This window comes from Arachis stenosperma, chromosome 3 (assembly GCF_014773155.1).
Source record: "Arachis stenosperma cultivar V10309 chromosome 3, arast.V10309.gnm1.PFL2, whole genome shotgun sequence".
Classification (NCBI taxonomy): domain Eukaryota; kingdom Viridiplantae; phylum Streptophyta; class Magnoliopsida; order Fabales; family Fabaceae; genus Arachis; species Arachis stenosperma.
In genome coordinates this window covers 145,418,766-145,435,259 of record NC_080379.1, presented here as the reverse complement: position 1 = coordinate 145,435,259, position 16,494 = coordinate 145,418,766, and the positions used below count along the sequence as shown (strand labels likewise).

The 16,494-nt window shown below is 36.1% G+C and overlaps 1 non-coding gene across 1 annotated transcript; it reads right to left on the bottom strand.

Moving 5' to 3' along the window:
* Positions 1–13,362: 13,362 nt before the first annotated feature.
* On the bottom strand, positions 13,363–13,466 carry LOC130971100 (small nucleolar RNA R71). The gene has a single exon (XR_009082332.1). It is a non-coding gene; the product is annotated as a small nucleolar RNA R71 (small nucleolar RNA).
* Between the last annotated feature and the right edge of the window lie 3,028 nt (positions 13,467–16,494).

Below are 16,494 nucleotides of genomic sequence, written 5' to 3'. Positions count from 1 at the left end.
TTGTCAAATCAATCTCAAAGCCACAAGGGGAGAAATGCAAGTTATTTGCAAAATACCAAGGGCAAAAAAAAGATGTGGAGCGAGCATTCGGAGTGTTGCAAGCACGCTTTGCAATTATACGTGATCCAGCTCGCTTTTGGAAAAAGAAGAAGCTTGCCAACATAATGAGAGCTTGTATTATATTGCATAATATGATTGTTGAGGATGAAAGAGACACTTATGCAGGAAATTTTGCTCAAGACTTAGAGTATGATGATGTCGAAAATGGCTTATCACGACCTCAGCTGGGAGAGGAAAATTTTGCACCATACCATCAATTTCTCCAAAGAAATTCCCAACTTCGAAATAGGCAGCAACATAGACAATTGAAAGAGGACTTGATTGAACACATATGGCAATTTCACAATGCTTGTCGTCAACTATAGAGTTTAATTATATTTTTCTTTGTATTAAGTAATTTTACAAATTAGTTTAATCTCGAATTATATATTGTGTATTATTGTTATATATGAATTTATTTAATATTAATATCTTTTAATAGTGAATTATTTTTAAATTTATAAATTTAAATAATATTATTGAAAAAAATTAATTACATTAATTTTAAGTATCTTAATTAATTAATTAAGTGGGACCCCAATAGGGACTAAAGTTAGTTCCTCCTAATGGAGAAGAGAGAGATGCTTTGAGTTCCTATTTACTGTTTATGACGCAAAATCTGATGTGGAGTTGCCTTTTATGACAGGTGGGCCATAAATAAGGACTGGAATGAGTTTTCTACTGAAGATGGTCTAAGTGCATATCGTGAACCGGTCTTCTATTTTTGCAGATCTGCTTGAGCTGATACACAGTCAAATTTTGCAGATCAATTATTCAACTTACTTCAGTAACAATAGTTGTTTTTATCGTTATCGAAGTTAAATTTTGCATAAAAATTGATTTGTTATCATAACCTGACCCATTTATATTTATAATTCGAAATTCAGATATAATAATAAATGTGATTTATTTTCACTTAGAGAGAATCTTGTCCATAATAACTCACTCAGAAACAAACTAAGATTAGTTACGTTATCAAAATATCAGAAAAAGATCTCAACTACTTCGAAGAGGTAACCTTCTATAAATATAAAATCAGAACTACATAAAAGGTACGTTATTCACTCTGAATTGTATTGTACTCATTTTCTACTCTTACTAACTTGAGTGTCGGGGTACTTTTGCAGGTGCTCGCCGCTGCCGTTTCTCTTGAAGTCGACGTATACCTCATCCATTTCAGGAGAAAGCAAGCTCAACCTTAGACAGGACGAGTTATACACCATCCAAGGCTTACTACATAAGAACATTTGGTGTCCACCATGGGCCGAATTTAATTAACCCCACTATCATTTTTTTGTCTGATTATTTACCTTCCTTTGTAGGTTATAATCAATGGCAGAAAAGTCAAACAATTCACCTTCTCCTCCTTCCACTACAGCCAAACTATTAGTTATCAATGAATTGTTAAAAGCAGAAATTCAAAGAATAACCGAACTTTTGAACCAAAACAGATGAGGTGATGAGGAGGACCAGAAGACTTCTGGTAATGGTGACAGTGGTGATGACCACACCTTGGAAATAACAACCGCGGTAGCAGTCAATCCAAGGTCATCAACAAAGAGAATAACTCATTCCAAATTCTCTCGTAACATCATCTAATGGTACACAATTTTAGTTGCATATAACGCATTCTGGGCTTCCATGTATGTTTTCATTAGGAATTATAGATTAGCACAGTTATTCAACTATTTGACCAAATAACAAAATTGATTTTATTATTTTTGATATATAATCAATAATCAAAGTTACATATGATCCAAACAATTTAAGCCAATTCACAATGAATTTTTCTCGTTATTTACATTGTTATTGCTAGTAATTACTATTTTGTTCTTCAACCGCATTTTGATTGCTCAATATTGGTTCATGTTGTCCTATTCATGATTTTTTTTCATTTTCTCCTGGAATAAGAGAGTTAGCTTTAGGTTTAACTAACGGATTCAAAATACGAGTTTACAATGCTCAATACAAAAAGAAAAAATTCGAATCATTTTGAAATAAAAATGAAAGGCAAATAACCTCAACAAATCGCATTAATAAGTTATTTTTACCACAGTAAAACAATGTCTACGCATAATCTAGCTGCTCATGCCAATCTTTTATTTCAAATTTTAATACATCATTCTTTCTTATAAGGTAGATCTTCTTTGAATGTGTCTAGTGTATTGCTTCCACTATACACTTCTGCATCAAGTCTTCTATGCAGAATAACACAATTATAATAGTACATGCCATCAAAAGGGAACTAAGCAGTGCTTTAGCGTGCGCCTCAAGACAAACCCACCCCAACAATAGTACTGCCATGCAGACTATAACTTAGAAAGTTTGAACCTCCTAGCATAGCTCAACTCCAAATCAGATACATAAGACTGACCTATTGATGTGAGGAAAAATGTCGATAAAAATTTTCACTAAAAATATCGCGTTGCAAGTATAATTCTGAACCGACAATTAAACCTCAATCAATATTTAAATTGTTTGTCACTTAAGCAAACCCAATAAAATTAACCGAAGTATTTAAACCTCAAGTCGTCTCTTAAGGAATTGCAGGGAAGTGTACTTATAATTGGTTATGGAAAAGTATTTTTGGGGTTTTTGTGATAAGAGACAAGTAATGTAAATGACAAAGAAATAAAATAACAACTAAGAAAAGTTCTAACAAGGATTGAGAATTAGAATTCCTATCTTTATTATCATCATCAATTGTGATGGTAATTACCTTTTGCTCTCACTTAGTTAACCTCTAACAATGAAGGAAAGTCAAGTGGGCAAAATCAACTTGAGTTCATAAGTCCTAATCAAAGACTAGATTTAGTGAAGCCTAAGTCAACTAGCAATTTTCAATCACCAATCAACAAAAGAATTTTGATAACTCAAGAGTCTCTAATTGATCAATCCAAGTTAAGAACATAAAAAAATCTAATTTAAAACCCAACCAAGCATTTTATTAAATACTTGAAAGGCACAAAATAAAGGCATAGAAAAGTAACAAGGAATATTAAATCTAAACACCCAATTGAAACAAATTAACAATGACAACTGAAGAAAGCAATAACAATATGAATATATAAATTGCATTAACAAAGATCCAAAGCATTAAGAGTGCATAAACATAAGGATAAAAAAGTGAAGCAAATAACAAGTAGAATTGAAGAACAAAGGTGCTAGAATAATAACTTGCAAGGAATTGTAAATAAAAACAGAAATTAAATTTAAATCTAAGAAGAAATTGGAGTAGAAAACCTAAAACCTAGAGAGAGGAGAGAGCCTCTCACTCTGGAAAACTACATCTAAACCTTACCAATGTGAATGAAAGTATGAATGATTGATTCCCCCTTCCAGCTCTACTCTGTAGCCTCTAATCTTCATTTTCAGGCTTGAAACTGGGCCAAAAAGAGCCCAGAAATCGCTCCCAGCAAATTTTGATATCTGCAGCACGTGACGCTCTGTCACGCGTACGCGTCGCTTGACAAAATCCTAGTCACGCGTTCGCGTCATCCACGCGTGCGCGTCGCTCGTCTCCTGCACCAGTCACGCGTACGCGTCCTCTACGCGTGCGCGTCGCTGCCAGCTTCTCAAAACTTCAATTTCTTGTGTTCCTTCCACTTTTGCATACTTCTTATCCATCCTTTAAGCCATTCTTGTCCTATAAACCCTGAAAACACTTAACAAACATATAACGACATCGAATGGTAATAAGAGAGGATTAAAATTAGCAAATTTAAGGCAAAAGAAGCACGTTTTCAATCATAGCACAAAATTAGGAAGGAAAATTAAAACATGCGAATTCTATGAATAAGTGTGAGAATAATAGATAAAATTCACTAAATTAAGCACAAGATAAACCCTAAAAATGGGGTTTATCACCTATACTAAGGACGAAAACATACGAGATACATCACACGAGCTAAGAAAATAGCTATAGCATCGAACTACAACACAACATTAAGAGCTCATCAACCGAGACGCATACATTTTGCTATAGTACCCCAACGAGTACATAGAATATCTTTTCTTTAAAGATGTATCACAACTAAGTTCATAAACACGGTGATGTGCTCTTTTTCATTAATAAAATATCTTTACTATTTTACTTTCAATTTTTCCATTACTTTCGTTCATCGCCATCTCCAATTGATTTATAAATCATCCAATACATCATCAATCAAAATCAATAATTTTGCCACGAATATTGAAAAACCACATACATGTGATTTAATCTACCATACCCCTAGCTGAGATATACTTCCTTATAAAACACTCATGTTGTTGAGTTATCCATAACCGATTTTTTCTATACCAAAATGAATTTACAATTCAAACGGTCAAATCCCAAAAAATGAATCATACATCAACTGATGTTAAGTCAACTACTCAATCTTACCCAAGGAATATCTTAATCTTTCATTCAAACTTAGTGTTCTTCACCAAATTATAATTCGACTCAAGCAAACCACAACTCTTACTAAACTAGTACTACTTTATTATCTGATTGGCATTTTTAGATACTATCCACAAACAAATATTCTCCACAATCCAAACAAATATCTAAAGACATCTACTAGTCTAATGATTAATTAGCAATAATATTCAAACCACAATAAGTGACTTAATTCACCAATCAAAATCGAACTATACTTCGGTTTTCAAACACATAGGAGGCCAAGCTATCTATCACCTTTTATTATCTCTAATACCTGACCATTAAAATCAGTTACTCAAACCCAAATACGACTAATGCAAGTGATACTTTGCTACAATTATTTAAATTCAAAACCGATGTATAAAACGGTTATTATGCAAATCACAAATAACACAAATTATGGTATCACTGCTCATCAATCCTAATATCACCCAAGACATATCTCTTGGTTCCATCAACAAAACACATCATCAATTCACAAATGACAATCCAGAGATATCTACTAAATATCTATTTCACAATGTTCCATCATCATCCCTACTTGACCCTACCATGATCATATATACGCATATTAAATCAACACAAAACCACAATATAAAAGTCAAACAAGTTCACCCAATAAAGTTGGATAGTCAATTCATCATTAGCAAAACATAACCATACCACATTGTTCAAACAAAAAATATACAATTCTTAAAACAAGTAACCTACTATGGAGTAGCCATATTCTCATCTCTACCCTCCTGTTCTATATCATCATCTACAAGTCCTCCATTTAGAATTATCTTGCACGGGTCCATAGTGACAAAATCCATAGCAGGAGCAATAAAGCTAGCCTGTTCTGCAGCCCCATCAAATCCAACGAGAATATTTCCAGCCCATGGTTCACCTTGCTACCCTCAACATTTTTCTTCTCAAGAGCCAACTCCACAACCCTTGCTTAAAATTCAGCATTCTCTTTCACCAATTGTTTTTCTTTTTCTTCTAAGGGACTCAATCTCTCTTTCATCTCTTTCAATTCTCCCTCCATCACACTCAGCTTTGCCAAAGCAACATGTATATATATATATATATATATATATATATATATATATATATATATAACTTCTCCATATCTTCCTTCCTCGCTTCAGCCATTTTATGACTTAGCTCTTGATTCCTCCCTATGCACATTAATGTAGCCTCAATCTCCTATATACAACACACAAAGCTCGATATTAACAAACACAAATATATGTTTTTCACAGAAATCATAATCACCAATACTTGCAAATACTGATCCACAACCACATTGTCCGCGCTATTAACAAGATTAACATCCAGAGACATATTTACTTAGTGAGTAGTGGGGGCAAGTTCCCCTAGTGAGATTATGAAAACTCATGAATAGTTCTTAATAATAAAAGTAAGTTGCCCCTACTAAAGGATTAATTTTGACCTCACTCTAAACAACAACTCAAATACTTAAACCCTTCTTCCTCTTTTCAATTTTATTTATCTGCTCCAGGGCTCCTGACCTCCCAACTCCTGCCTTCATCATTGTAGCTCTACCCTGTTCTCCCATTAATTCCTGTCTGACCGTCTGTTCTGCCTCTGCATTCCTCTTTGCTGACCGTCTCTTTGGCTTTATCTTTTTGTCTCTCACCTCTCTATCTTTCTGTTGTCGAGTCTTGCCACTCCGTCATTGTAACTCAAGTCTTGCAGCTCTCGCCTCTCCAATTTCCAGCCGCTTCAACCACTAGTCTGCCATCCGCAGTCTGTACCACTTCAGTATTCACTCTTCAGCCTCTCAAGTCTTGGTACATAATACATTTACTGCTCTACTTGTTTGAGTCTCGAGTCTTGGTACATAATACATTAATTGTGAAATGTGAATTGTGATTGAATTAGGATATTTTTCTCATGACATAATTGCTAATTTGGTTTCATTGATATGCTTGTTAATTGTTTGTATGTATGGAATTATAATTGAATTAGGAAGAATATTGTTTTTTTGTTGGAAATAAATTTGAAGGACTTGTATTGACTTATAGTTGAATTAGGATATAAAATATTGCTTTTTGTTATTGTTGCTTGCTGAAAATTAATTCGAATGACTTTTACAGTGGGTCTTCATATTGGAAGATGTTATAAGATGAGGAACAATATGGGACACTGCCACACTAGGATAGTCATTTTGAGATTCACTGCAATCAATTAGTGGCTTCGCACTTTGGTGCCTCACAGTCACGGTCACTACAGTAAATTCTATTAGTGCTTTTTTATTGGCCACACTAGGATAGTCATTTTAAGATTCACTGCAATCAATTAGTGGCTTTGCGCTTTGGTGCCTCACAGTCACGGTCACTATAGTAAATTCTATTAGTGCTTTTTTATTGGTTTGCTAATTGTTGTATGTTTTATATTTATAATTTTATATTGTACTATTAAATTTTTGTGGAATAGTATATTATTTTTATTAATCAATTAACTTAGGTTTATAAATTTATCCTTTTAGAAATGGATAAATATTTCAAAAGAACACCATCATTATTGGAGATTGGATCCCAAAACAACTCATCGACCTCCACTAACAAAAGGAGGTTTTAAGAATTTGAAGTAAAGAGCCTTATAGCAGATCCAAGACAACGACTAAAGATTTCAAATTATCATCCAAATGATAGAGATAAAGTTAGATGTGCATATTTGTAAAACGGTCATTGTCAACCAAGGACTCATGATTTTTCGCAAACTGTCTGTGGATATTCTTTTTGAAGATTTAATCTTAATTAGTTTGATAACTATGGCAATTGGATATAGATAGTATATCAAAAGATGTTATTTTTTGTCTTTGTTGTTACCTTATGAAACCCGAGACTAAAAATGGTGATGCTTTTGTAACTAATGGCTTTTTTAATTGAAAAAAGAAGGAGAGACTACAAACTCATATCGAGAGTTATGATAGCACTCATAATCAAAGCTTAGAGAAAATATAAAGCACTTATGAAGCCAAAATATCACATTAGTGCTGCTATTGAAAAGCAATCTGAACTATCTAAAAGGAAATATCAAATTCACTTGATAGCAACAATTGATTGTACTAGATTTCTTTTGCGACAAGGATTGGCCTTTCGTGATAATGATGAGATAAATAATTCTGTTAATCAAGAAAATTTTTTGGAACATTAAACTTTCTCGCACAACATACTAAAGGGATTGGTCATGCTTTCAAATATGCTCGTGAAAATCTTAAACTAATAGCACCTTTAATTCAAAAAGACACTGTAAGAGCTGCTGTAAGTAAAATAACAAAGGTTATTGTTGATGATCTTGGGATTGATTGTTTTCTGTTTGGATTGATGAAGCCCATGACATTTCTATTAAGGAGCAAATGTCAATTTGTTTAAGGTATGTAAATAAAGAAATGACAAGTTAGGGAGCATTTTCTTGGTCTTGTTCATGTTTCTAATACTAATACTTTATCTCTAAAATTAGCATTAGAGTCATTATTAGAAACATATAATATAAGTTTATCAAGAGTACGTGGACAAGGATATGATGGTACAAGTAACATGCAAGGAGTATTTAATAGCTTGAAGATGTTGATATTGAAAGAAAATTCTTGTGCTTTATATGTTTATTGTTTTTTCCACCAACTTCAATTAGCTCTTGTAACAGTTACGAAAAAATAACTTGAAATTGCTTTGATTTTTAATTTGTTAACCAATTTGTACAATGTTGTTGGAGCTTCATGCAAACAAAGAGATATGCTTCATGAAAGTTAGATGACTAAAACAATTGAAGCATTAAAAAATGGAAAAATTTCTAGTGGACGTGGTCTGAATCAAGAAATAGCTTTAAAAAGAGTTAGAGACACTAGATGGGGTTTACACTATGGAACTATACTTAGATTAATTTCTTTGTTTCCTTCAGTGATCAATTTTCTTGAATATGTTGAGGAAGATGGAAATAATTCAGAACAAAGAGCTTAAGCATGTCATTTATTAAATATTATTCAATCTTTTGAATTTATTTTCAACTTGCATTTGATGAAAAATATCTTGGGAGTTACTAATAAGTTATCGCAAGCATTATAAAGGAATGATGAAGACATTGTAAATTCTATGGCATTGGTTAAAGTGTCCAAACAACGGTTGCAAAAATAGATGGTTGGTCTATTTTACTTGATGGATTCTTATTGTTTTGTGACAAACACAATATTACTGTTCCAAAAATGGATGATATATTTGTGACACAAGGAAGATCAAGACGCAAAGCTCAAAAGATCTCAAATTTGCATCATTTCTAGATTGAGATATTCTATCAAGTAGTTTATAGACAACTTTAAGAACTCAATAATCATTTTACAAAAGTGAATACTGAATTGCTTCTTTGCATAGCTTGTCTGAATCCAAGAGACTCATTTTTAGCATTTCATAAGGAGAAATTGATCCAGTTAGCTCAATTTTATCCATTAGAATTTTCTCCAACTCAACTTTTGGTACTTGATAGTCAACTTGAGAACTTCATATTAGATGTGTGTTCTGATGACCAATTCTCAAACTTGAATGAGATTAGTGCTCTTTCTCAGAAATTAGTTGAGACTCGAAAAAATATTATTTATCCATTAGTGTTTCTTCTTTTGAAGTTAGCTTTAGTTTTACCTGTAGCAACTGCATCAATTGAAAAAATTTCTTTTGCTATAAACATCATAAAGAGTCGGCTTTGTAACCGTACGGGGAATAAAATTTTGAATTATTGTTTAGTGACATATATAGAAAGAGAGACATTTGATTGTATTGACAAAAAAAGATGATTCAATCTTTTCAAAATATGAAACCATAAGAATGGAATTCTAGATTATTTTTATTATTTTGAATTATTATTTTATTGTTTTAATTAGTTGATTAGATATTTTGAAGAGTAATCATATTTTATAAACTATTATAAAAATAAGTATCCAATTACATATTTTTTGTCCCTACTATCAAAATTTTCTGGATCTATCACTGTTAACGTCCACGGGTGACTAAACATTTGAAAGCAATGCAAAGGAGTAGTGTTCACTCCATAAAGAGGTCATATCCTCGGTCCCTTTGAACTTGTTGATGAGCGGATAATTTGTACGTTTTTTGGCATTGTTTTTAGTATGTTTTTGGTAGTTTTAGTTGAGTTCTTAGTATATTTTTATTAGTTTTTAGTTAAAATTTACTTTTCTGGACTTTACTATGAGTTTGTGTGTTTTTCTATGATTTCAGGTATTTTCTGGCTGAAATTGAGGGATCCGAGTAAAAATCTGATTCAGAGACTGAAAAGGACTGCAGATGCTGTTGGGTTCTGACCTCCCTGCATTCGAAGTGGATTTTCTAGAGCTACAGAAGCCCAATTGGCGCGCTCTCAACGGCGTTGGAAAGTAGACATCCTGGGCTTTCCAGCAATATATGATAGTCCATACTTTGCCCAAGATTTGATGGCCCAAACCGGCGTTCAAAGTCACCTACAGAAATTCCAGCGTCAAACGCCGGAACTGGCACCTAAATGGGAGTTAAACGCCCAAATTGGCACCAAAGCTGGCGTTTAACTCCAAGAGGAGTCTCTACACGAAAATGCTTCATTTGCTCAGCCCAAGCACACACCAAGTGGGCCCGGAAGTGGATTTTTATGTCATTTACTCATCTCTGTACACCTTAGGCTACTAGTTTTCTATAAGTAGGACCTTTTACTATTGTATTAGAGAGCTTTTGATCATGTTTTTATGATTGAACTCACTTTGGGAGGCTGGCCATTCGGCCATGCCTAGACCTTGTTCTTATGCATTTTCAACGGTGGAGTTTCTACACACCATAGATTAAGGTGTGGAGCTCTGCTGTACCTCGAGTATTAATGCAATTACTATTGTTCTTCTATTCAATTCCGCTTGTTCTTTGTCCAAGATATCACTTGTTCTTCAACTTGATGAATGTGATGATCCGTGACACTCATCATCATTCTCACTCATGAACAAGGTGACTGACAACCACTCTTGTTCTACAAGCATTCGAGGCTCTAGTGTTTATCTCTTGGATTCCTGATACACGATGCATGGTTGATCGCCTGACAACCGAGTGCTCGCCTGACAAACGAGCCAGCCATTCCGTGAGATCAGAGTCTTCGTGGTATAGGCGAGAACTGATGGCGGCATTCAAGAGAATCCGGAAGGTCTAACCTTGTCTGTGGTATTCTGAGTAGGATTCAATGATTGAATGACTGTGACGTGCTTCAAACTCCTAGCAGGCGGGGCGTTAGTGACAGACGCAAAAGAATCGATGGATTTTATTCCGGCTTGACCGAGAACCGACAGCTGATTACCCATGCTGTGACAGAGCATAGGCGACGTTTTCACTGAGAGGATGGGAGGTAGCCACTGACAACGGTGAAACCCTTGCATAAGCTTGCCATGGAAAGGAGTAAGAAGGATTGGATGAAGACAGTAGGAAAGCAGAGAGACGGAAGGGAAGGCATCTTCATTCGCTTATCTGAAGCTCTCACCAATGATATACATAAGTATCTCTATCTTTATCTTTATGCTTTGTTCGTTTATCACTATACCCATTTGAGTCTGCCTGACTGAGATTTACAAGGTGACCATAGCTTGCTTCATACCAACAATCTCCGTGGGATCGACCCTTACTCGCGTAAGGTTTATTACTTGGACGACCCAGTGCACTTGCTGGTTAGTTGTGCGAAGTTGTAGTGATCACAATTTCGTGCACCAAGTTTTTGGCGCCGTTGCCGGGGATTGTTCTTGTGTATGGACAACTGACGGTTCATCTTGTTGCTTAGATTAGGTATTTTTTTTCAGAGTTCTTTAAGGATGAATTCTAGTGTTTCAAGGTGATGTTCTTATCATCACCAAAGCTGATTGATTTTCATCAATTTAGCTCTTGAATGCAATGTCCTGCTGAAGCTTGGCCGGCCATGTCTAAATCCTTTAGACTAAAGCTTTAGACTAACATTGCATGATTCCTGGAATTCTCATTAAGAATTTTGATACCTTTATTTTCCTTTTCACTTAATTTTCGAAAAAGCACAAAAAATTTACAAAATCATAAAATCCAAAAATATTTCTTGTTTGAGTCTAGAGTCTCATCTTAAGTTTAGTGTCAATTGCATGTTTCTGTTCTTATTGCATTCATGCATGTGTCCTCATTGATCTTCAAGTTGTTCTTGATGATTTCCTTGTTTTGATCTTTGAATTCTATTGACTTGAGTGTTTTGTTATATGCATTCTCATTTTGTTAGTGTCAATGGTATACAAACTGCTAAGTTTGGTGTCTTGCATGCATTGTTATTTGATTTTTAGTTGTATTTTGATTATTCCTCATTATTAAAAATCCAAAAATATTTTTAATTTGTGTCTTTTCAAGTCAATAATACAGAGAATTGAAGATTCAGAACATACTGCAGAGGAATCACACAGAAAAAGCTGAGCATTCAAAAATGCCCAGTGAAAAAGACAGACTGGCGTTTAAACGCCAGCCAGGGTACCTGGTTGGGCGTTTAACGCCCAAAAGGGTATAGTTTTGGGCGTTAAACGCCAGAATGTGCACCATTCTGGGCGTTTAACGCCAGGATGGCACAAGGGGGAAGATTTTGTTTTTCAAATCAATTTTTTTCAAGTTTTCAAAGTTTTTCAAAATCAAATCTTTTTCAAATCATATCTTTTCAATCAAATGTTTTCAAAATCAATTTCTTTCCTTTTTCAAAGATACTTGCTAACAATTAATGATTTGATTGAACATTTCAAGTATGTTGCCTTTTCTGTTGAGAAAGGTTTAATGTTTGAATCATATCTTTTCTTGTTAGGCAAGTCATTAATTTTAAAAATCATATCTTTTAAAATTGTTTTCAAATCATATCTTTTAAAAGTGTTTTCAAATCATATCTTCTCAATCACATCTGTTTAAAACCAATCATATCTTTTTAATCACATCTTTTTCAAAATAGTTTTCAATCAAATCTTTTTAACTTCTAATTTCAAAATCTTTTTCAAAAATCACTTGATTTCTTTCCCACTTTTATTTTCGAAAATCAATTAGTGTTTTTCAAAAATATTTTCAAAATCTTTTACTTAATTTTCGAAAATTACTTCCCTTCTTCTCACATCCTTCTATTTGTGGACTAACACTATCCCTTAATGCAAAATTCGAACTCCATCTTCTTTGATAAGTTCAAATTTTCTACTTCTGTCTTCTACTTTTCTTTTCTTCTGACACCTCAAGGAATCTCTATACTGTAACATAGAGGATTCCACATTTTCTTGTTCTCTTCTCTTTCATATGAGCAAGAGCAGAGACAAAGGCATTCTTGTTAAAGCTGACCCTGAACCTGAAAGGACCTTGAAGCGAAAGCTAAGAGAAGCTAGGGCACAACTCTCTGTAGAGGACCTAACCGAATTCTTCAAAGAAGAAGAACACATGGCAGCCGAAAACAACAACAATGCCAACAATGCAAGGAAGGTGCTGGGTGACTTTACTGCACCTACTCCCGATTTCTATGGGAGAAGCATCTCTATCCCTGCCATTGGAGCAAACAACTTTGAGCTTAAGCCTCAATTAGTTTCTCTAATGCAACAGAATTGCAAGTTCCATGGACTTCCATTGGAAGATCCTCATCAGTTCTTAGCTGAATTTTTGCAAATCTGTGACACAGTCAAGACTAATGGGGTTGACCCTGAGGTCTACAGACTGATGCTATTCCCTTTTGCTGTAAGAGACAGAGCTAGAATATGGTTGGACTCACAACCTAAAGAAAGCCTGGACTCTTGGGAAAAGCTAGTCAATGCCTTCTTGGCAAAATTCTTTCCACCTCAAAAATTGAGTAAGCTTAGAGTGGAAGTCCAAACCTTCAGACAGAAGGATGGTGAATCCCTCTGTGAAGCTTGGGAAAGATACAAACAATTGATCAGAAAGTGTCCATCTGACATGCTTTCTGAATGGAGCATCATAGGTATTTTCTATGATGGTCTCTCTGAACTGTCCAAGATGTCTTTGGATAGCTCTGCTGGAGGATCTCTTCATCTGAAGAAGACGCCTACAGAGGCTCAAGAGCTAATTGAAATGGTTGCAAATAACCAATTCATGTACACTTCTGAAAGGAATCCTGTGAACAATGGGACTAATCAGAAGAAAGGAGTTCTTGAGATTGATGCTCTGAACGCCATTTTGGCTCAGAATAAAATATTGACTCAACAAGTCAATTTGATTTCTCAAAGTCTGTCTGGAATGCAGAATGCACCAAGCAGTACTAAGGATGCTTCATCTGAGGAAGAAGCCTATGATCCTGAGAACCCTTCAATGGAAGAGGTGAATTACCTAGGAGAACCCTATGGAAACACCTATAATTCTTCATGGAGAAATCACCCCAATTTCTCATGGAAGAATCAAGAGAAACCTCAACAAGGTTTCAACAACAATAATGGTGGAAGAAACAGGTTTAGCAATGGCAAGCCTTTTCCATCATCTTCTCAGCAACAGACAGAGAATCCTAAGCAGAACCCCTCTGACTTAGCAACTATGGTCTCTGATCTAATCAAGACCACTCAAAGTTTCACGACTGAAACAAGGTCCATTAGGAATTTGGAGGCACAAGTGGGACAGCTGAGCAAGAAAATTACTGAACTCCCTCCTAGTACTCTCCCAAGTAACACAGAAGAAAATCCAAAAGGAGAGTGCAAAGCCATAACCATGGCCGAATCTGGAGAGGAAAGAGAGGAGGTGGACGCCACTGAGGAAAGCCTCAATGGGCGTGCACTGACCTCCATAGAGTTCTCCAATGAGGAACCATGGGAATCTGAGGCTCAAAATGAGACCATAGAGATTCCATTGGACTTACTTCTGCCTTTCATGAGCTCTGATGAGTATTCTTCCTCTGAAGAGGATGAGTATGTCACTGAAGAGCAAGTTGCTAAATACCTTGGAGCAATCATGAAGCTAAGTGACAAGTTATTTGGAAATGAGACTTGGGAGAATGAACCTCCCTTGCTCACCAAAGAACTGGATGACTTGTCTAGGCAGAAATTACCTCAAAAGAGATAAGATCCTGGGAAGTTTTCCATACCTTGTACCATAGGCACCATGACCTTCAAGAAGGCTCTGTGTGACTTAGGGTCAAGTGTAAACCTCATGCCTCTCTCTGTAATGGAGAAGCTAGGGATCTTTGAGGTACAAGCTGCAAGAATCTCATTAGAGATGGCAGACAATTCAAAGAAACAAGCTTATGGACTTGTAGAGAATGTTTTGGTTAAAATTGAAGACCATTACATCCCTACTGATTTCATAGTCCTAGAGACTGGGAAGTGCATGGATGAATCCATCATCCTTGGCAGACCCTTCCTAGCCACAGCAAAGGCTGTGATTGATGTTGATGGAGGTGAACTGATCATTCAAGTGAATGAAGAATCCTTTGTGTTTAAGGCTCAAGGATATCCCTCTGTCACCATGGAGAAGAAGCATGAAGAGCTTCTCTCAATTCAGAGTCAAACAGAGCCCCCACAGTCAAACTCTAAGTTTGGTGTTGGGAGGCCACAACCAAACTCTAAGTTTGGTGTTGAACCCCCACATTCAAACTCTAAGTTTGGTGTTGGGAGGTTCCAACATTGCTCTGAGTATCTGTGAGGCTCCATGAGAGCCCTCTGTCAAGCTACTGACATTAAAGAAGCGCTTGTTGGGAGGCAACCCAATGTTATATTTTATCTATTTTCCTTTGTTATTTTTTGTTATTTTGTAGGTTGATGATCATGAGAAGTCACAAAATCAATTAAAAAAGCAAAAACAGAATGAAAAACAGGAAGAAAAACAGCACACCCTGGAGGAAGAATTCACTGGCGTTTAAACGCCAGTGAGGGTAGCAGTTGGGCGTTTAACGCCCAGTCTGGCACCATTCTGGGCGTTTAACGCCAGAAAGGGGCACCAGACTGGCGTTAAACGCCAGAAAAGGGTAAGAACCTGGCGTTAAACGCCAGGAATGGGCACCAGCCCGGCGTTTAACGCCAGAAATGGCTCAAAACGTGATTTTGAGTGCCATTTGGTGCAGGGATGACTTTTCCTTGACACCACAGGATCTGTGGACCCCACAGGATCCCCACCAACCCCACCACCACTCTCTCTCTTCTTCCCCCATTCACCATCACCTCAACACCTCTTCCCCAAAAAAACCCTTTACCTATCAAATCCCATCTTTCTCTTCACCACTCACATCCATCCTTCATAAAACCCCACCAACCTCACCCTTCAAATTCAAACCACTTTCCCTCCCAAACCCACCCTCACTTGGCCGAACCCCATTTCCCCCCTCTCCTATATATACCCTTATTCAACCCTTCATTTTCACATAACCTAAACACCACTTCTCCCCCTCCTTAGCCGAACACACTACCATCTCCCTCTCCTCCATTTCTTCTTCTTCTACTCTCTTCTTTCTTCTTTTGCTCGAGGATGAGCAAACCTTTTAAGTTTGGTGTGGTAAAAGCATTGCTTTTTGTTTTTCCATAACCATTTATGGCATCCAAGGCCGGAGAAACCTCTAGAAAGAGGAAAGGGAAGGCAAAAGCTTCCACCTCCGAGTCATGGGAGATGGATAGATTCATCTCAAGGGTGCATCAAGACCACTTCTATGAAGTTGTGGCCTTGAAGAAGGTGATCCCCGAGGTCCCCTTTTCACTCAAAAAGGGTGAATATCCGGAGATCCGCCATGAGATCCGAAGAAGAGGTTGGGAAGTGCTTACCAACCCCATTCAACAAGTCGGAATCTTGATGGTTCAAGAGTTCTATGCCAATGCATGGATCACCAAGAACCATGATCAAAGTGTGAACCCGGATCCAAAGAATTATCTTACTATGGTTCGGAGGAAATACTTGGATTTTAGTCCGGAAAGTGTAAGGTTGGCGTTCAACTTGCCCATGATGCAAGGAGATGAACATCCTTACACTAGAAGGGTCAACTTTGATCAAAGG